Raw genomic sequence first — 6,319 nt, 5'->3', positions numbered from 1 at the left:
AATTAATTATGAATGAGTGGAGCGACGATTATAACAAGTTATTTTATTGCAGACAATTACGTCAGATTATTCATTATAACTTTACACCAGATATCGACTACACTAATTAATTTCCAGCAGAATACCCTATAATCATATCGTTGAACAAGGTTTATTATAAAACATGTGCGTGAAATTTAAATATAATTAAATACATTTTGCAATTAAATTCAGATCGCAAAAATATAAACATACAGATTGAAAACTGAATGAGTAATTTAAAAAATATATATAGGCATAAGACAAGACTTTTCGAAACCTCGTTCCGAATTAAATATTTTTATTCGTAATATATGTACACTACCATCGGAAATTGTCGGTACGATCACTGAAAGTACGATAAAAAATCCCTGCTTACTTTGAAACGTGATTACTCGTTTAAAAATGGAGCGAGATACTTTTTTTTTAATATAAAAAAGCTTATTAAATTATGAGTCACTTTAACCCAAAGAGAGATATTTTTGAGCTTTTGGAGAGAATATACCGTGTTAGAAGTTTTAAAAAATTCAAGAATTTCTCAAATTTTGTATTTCGAATTCAACTTCTCGCATGCCCTAGAAAAGATGTAGCAACAATCTCAAATGCATACCACTTACACTTCAAAATCTTAAACTTAATTTCAGCCAATAAAAGTTTTAAAATCTTCACGGGTTCTCGAGATACGACTAAAAATGTCGTAGCCTTAAATGTCAAGTTTCAGTTGGCTATTACTGCTGTAAACCGCGAAAGCGATGGTCGCCGAGAATTCACCGTAAAAAGAAAGTGTTAATGAAGCACCAATATTAGGGTACCATATACCTGCAACAGAAATTACCCTTGCGGTGTGAACACTACACCGTAATGTAGGGTACAGATTCCCAATCACTTGGGGTGCGAAGCATCCACTACTTCGGGTACGACGTGTCTGCTTCTTGGGGTACGAAATGAAAAACGTCATTATCGACGCATAATCTACGCGTACGTAACTTTTTAAATACTTCTTAAATACTTTTCAAGATTTCAAATAGCCATGTCTAAATGCATTGTTTATTATTTTGACAGCTTTGCTAATTGTATGTCATGGTCATTGAAGTTTAATAGGTGCGTTGTTCGCACTTTATAAAATTGAGCCATTAGGTATTTTAGATTAGGTGGGGATATCCAAGATGTCTGCACGCTGCACCAAATACATGAGACTAAAAATATTTTTTTCTCAAGTTATAAAATAAATTAAGTTTTATCCTCTGGGATTTGTACTATTCCTTGGTACTCATTGTACAGATATCTTGCCAGCTGACGTCACAACTTGAAATACTTAGGGCCGATTCCACCAGCTGTGATTAAATCCATGATTAGCTAATCATGATCATTTTTTAATCAGCGTTTTAATCACGATTAACTTGTGGCGCGTTCCACCACGAATTTTTAACCTCTGGTTAGCCAACCGTATGCTCTCTTCGCAATAAGTCTAGTTTCTGCGTGTTTCTGTTGTAATGGTGATTCTGATTGGCTGATTTCGAACTTGTATTTGCGCGCAAAATATACCTCGACCGCTCACGAACGAAGAGCGGCGACGTGTTTTTTTTATGTATATCGTTTCCAAATAAATGGACAGGAATTAGTTATCGATTACAATTGAATATAAGTTGTGAGAGTACAAGATATCGTTATAAATTCGATCAATATTTCACACTCTACTTGAACTTCAACTTGAAGGTTATTTTGACTCCTGTTAATCGCTGATTAACTCGTTAACCAGCCAACGCAATCTGCTGATTAAACTAAGTTAATCAATGATTCAAATTTAATCACAGTTGGTGGAATCCGCCTTTAATATTAGAAATCTTAGTGCATATATAACTGGAGGGAACCAGGCAATGGCAGAGTTATTGTCAAAATAAAAGAGACAGACTATGAGTTAGCGGGATAAGCTATCTCTCTCGCGCAGCCATCTGATTGGCTCTTTACCGCTCCCTTCTAGAAGAAGGTTAAATAAGTTACATGTATGCGCAAGTAAAGAGCTATTTATGGAGCAAAATTGAAAAGACCGATCATGTTGATGTGCGAGAGAGATAGCTTATCTCCCATCCCAGTCAGTGGTGGCAGAACGCGGATATCTCTGGCATGCGCACTAGTGTGTATTTTTAGGTTAAGTAAGGCCATGTGTCAATTTAAAAATACACAAGAATCACTACTGTGAATGCTCGATATATCCGCGTTGGCTCACAATATAACTTTTTATTTTGAATAGTTCGTACCTTAATAAGAATAAATAGTGGAGCATAGGCATGTTATGATTACTAAAAAAGTAGAGCATATGGATGATGAATTCCCCAAGCATGAACTTGTTCGATATTTAAGACGAAAAGGTCTTTCTCTACGCGTAATAATAGCATCTTTAGATTTAACTGAATTAAAAAAAAAACATTAGAAAAACGTACAAATTCAATTGGATCAAAATAAAACTATTTGATCAAATTTTCTATTACTAGAAGTTAATCTAGAAAGTTTGAAATATTTTTCAAAGCATTACTTTATTATTAAAGGTAATTATTAGGATACCATTTTAACATTATTATTGATAATAATAAGTAACAGAACCTCGATTTGAACTTCTCGCTAACAAAATACGCAACTTTATATTTCAAAGTGGAGCATTTAACCTTTTTTTGGCAATAAATAATGCCTTGAAAAATATAATAAAAATTCTAAACATTCATGCGTTAGAAAGAGAGATTCGATAAACTAGATTAGTGGGCATCTGGATCCCACACCTGGTTATTTCAATCATGCTCGTACCTCAAAGCCTAATTTCACAAAGTGGAATCCGCATACCTTCAATTTTTCTAAGACCATGGCATTCTTGACAAAAGCTGCCAAAAATTTAAAACAATAACATCAGACCTTTCGTACCCCCACCTTGTGGCTATTTCATACCATACATACTCGGTATTTCGTACTTCGAATTCGCGAGATATCTGAATCTCTACCGAGGTCCAGTGAACACCGTTATAATTTTACCTGCAATAAAATATAACCCCAAGTTTTTATTGTGTTTCTCATATTTTGTTTCTCTTCTACTCGTGCGGTGACTTAGGATACTTAAGGATAAAATCAGAAATTAAAAATGAATATGAGGTTTTTGCTACAACTCTCTCAGTTTATGCAACAAGTTGAAATCAAGGTACAAAATTTGAGAAATTTTTGTATTTTTTGTAACTTCTCACGCAGTATATTCAATCCGAAAAGGCAAAAATACTTCTATTATAATTTAGTTGATGCGTAATTTCATAAACCTTCTAACGGTATGTACATAGTTTAAATAGAAATATAGATGAAATAGAGATAAAATATCGAACATGTAGGCGAGTTCATTTGATTATGTGATTATAGTTTACATTCCCAACCTAAGTAAACTTTTATTTTCTATAACCCCATTAGCATTTTTATCTCTTCCACATTATTTTATGAATATTATAATATGGCTTTTATTAAATCATTGAATCATATATCATTCACATTTATCCTATTTTCGAAAAATCTTAATCTTTTCACTATTTTATGTTTTGAATTTTAGAGCATAATTAGAAAAAGTTACTTTTCCTTAAACAAAACTCCCCGGGTAGAAATTGTAACTTGGTTATTAAGAGGCACTGTCTAGATTTCTTATTTTCTATCGAGGCCATAAAGTGGCAATCTATCGAGGGCGCAAGCGAAAACGTCACGCTCAGCTAGCGAGGTAATTTGTAGGCAACCCAATGAGGGCCTATTAATAGGGTCTTTATCAAATCTAGATAGTCCCTCGAAATACTAAAACCATTCTCCATGTATTGCGCATGCGTTCTTTCATTAATTTTTTGCAATTGTTTGGAGCTGATCAATTCAAAAGCATATGCTATTATTTTTTATTTTATTAATTCAAATAAAATCTTATTAAATTATTTTTAAAAAATGATTCGCCTGAACTGAAGATGTCATAGACCTAATAGTAAAATATTATAAAATTAATTACACGCGAAATTTGAAGCAAATGATATGACCTATAAATGCAAAATACAAGTTTTCCAGAAGTTATATCCTTTATCATCCGATACTTTGGAACTTACAAGGGAAAGGCCTCCTCTGCGAAATTGATTTTTTGATGAAACTATCATCAATCAATAGTAAGTGAAAAATAATTAGACACGTAATACATTTAATGTTTCACGACGATTCATTTGATGTTAACAAGAGATATTTCGGGTTCCAATCGTGCACAAAACGTAGTGTTGTACACGATTGGAATCCGAAATACCTCTTTTTATCAATTAGACACGCGTCCCGGCTGCTTTTTAAGTGGGCCCTTGTTTAAAAATTATGAGCGTATAAAAATAAGGGTTGTCGGGGCTGCCAAATGTCTACCGAGTCACGCGCGGCACTTTTTAGCCTGCGCCACCGGTAAAGTTGTGAAGGGCCAGTCTGAACTCTGATGACCAGGCTGTCACTAGTTCAAATCTTTATTCGACATTTTTTTCATTTTATTTATTTTTTTTTATTTTGACATTGTAAATATGTCAAATAATAATTTTTACTGCTCCCCTGGTGATTAAATTTTTCTTTACGATGATTATCACCCACAAATATGTTAGGAACAATAAGTAAATTTTAAACGTACTAATATGATGTAGAATTTAATCAATATTAAAAAATATATATTTATCAAATTTCTAAGGCGTTTTTTTCCCAAGAAATTAAAATTTTAAAAGCTTGCATCTCGGTGATTTTTTTAACTTTTAACTTTTTTTAAATAAAAGTATAAGAAGGCATAATAATATTAATGTACATTTAAAACATAATTCAATTGAACCGCTGGCGACAAAAAGGGGACACGGCCGGATTCAGCCTGAGAGGTATTGTCCTGAGTGTCAATTTTAAAAATCTTTCTAATTTCAATTTTAAAGACTGATACTTGTAGAGAATTTCAAGGCGCATCTTTTTTCTTCTTGCAAAAATTTATAGGTTTTGTAGTTTTTGAGATAATTGGTAAAAAGTGGATTTTTGGAAAACGAAAAATTCCAATCTTTTTTTACTTCAACTCGCGCTCATTTAGCCAATTTTCATCATTTCCCGATTTCCCCATTACAAAGTACGTGTTTAAGTCTTCTGAAACTATCTAAGAAAGAAAAAAGAGAATATTGTAATAAACAAAAAAGTTATTAATTTTTTTTGAGGCAATGCAAAAATCATGAATTTTAACTTTCAAGCGCCTCGTTTAGCGAACGAATTTTAAGCTACGGAAATATTTCAGTGAGAATGTTGTTCATTAAGGTTCAAAGAAGTTTTCTGGAAAGTTTTCGATCAATTGGATTAATAGTTCAAAAATTATGAATGTTTTAAAATCCAAGCGGTAACCTTGACGCTGCCCGAAAACGTGCCTGGCCGGCTACGTACGCGCTGCAGCGAATGACGTGAAGGTCAAGTCAATCTTACCAAAAGAAATGCACAACAGTAACTTTTTTTTCATCTTCTATGAAATTCTACAAATAAAGCATAGAATCAGCGAAGTGATTGTTTCTTATAATAGTTGCAAAAGCATTTTTTTTTGAGATTATTGAGATTTTTTAGATATTTTTGAGAATATTAATTAAAAAGAAAAAGATATTAAAATGAAACAAGGTAGAAAAAGAACTAGAAATAAAGATTCGTGGATTAAAAATAAGAAAAAATGTTCCAGAAATCAGGTACGATTGGAAACCGTCAATACAATGATTGAAGAGCATTGGGAATCAATTCCACATCACAGTTCACATTACAAACAAAATTCTACCAACCTAAAATATTTTGATAATCCTTCATCAAATCTTGTAGAACTTTACAAATTATTCGGAAAATATTATGAAGAAAAAACGAGGGCTAAGTTGACAATAAGTCAAACCGTTTATTTTAAGTATTTTAACCGAAATGTGGGCTTCAGTTTTAAATTACCTAGAACTGACATGTGCAATACTTGCTACAAAAACGAGACAAATGGAAAGGTAAACGAAGAAGTAATTAATCACAAAAACAATGCTGAAATTTATTTGAAATTAAAAAAACAAATACTCTCTGAAAATAATAGTCTATGCTGTGAATCTGATTTTTCACAGGATTTTTCCACTATCAAAAATACCCGTGTCCGCGCAGTTTTACCTACGTTTAGCATGGCTTTTTCAATTTAACGTACATGTACCAGGTGTATACATATGAAACCGGTATTTTTTCAAGAAAAAAACACATTTATTTCAAGAGAATGATAACAAATATTTTATTCAAAGTATGCGCC

At 32.5% G+C, this 6,319-nt stretch overlaps 1 protein-coding gene across 3 annotated transcripts in view; it reads right to left on the bottom strand.

Moving 5' to 3' along the window:
- LOC117179102 (elongation factor-like GTPase 1) overlaps positions 1–6,319 on the bottom strand; it is a 495,923-nt gene that overhangs the window by 266,838 nt on the left and 222,766 nt on the right. The gene's annotated exons all lie outside the window — the stretch shown is intronic.

Source organism: Belonocnema kinseyi, chromosome 8 (assembly GCF_010883055.1).
Source record: "Belonocnema kinseyi isolate 2016_QV_RU_SX_M_011 chromosome 8, B_treatae_v1, whole genome shotgun sequence".
In the NCBI taxonomy this organism is placed as follows: Eukaryota; Metazoa; Arthropoda; class Insecta; order Hymenoptera; family Cynipidae; genus Belonocnema; species Belonocnema kinseyi.
This window is presented reverse-complemented; position numbering and strand designations above follow the sequence as displayed.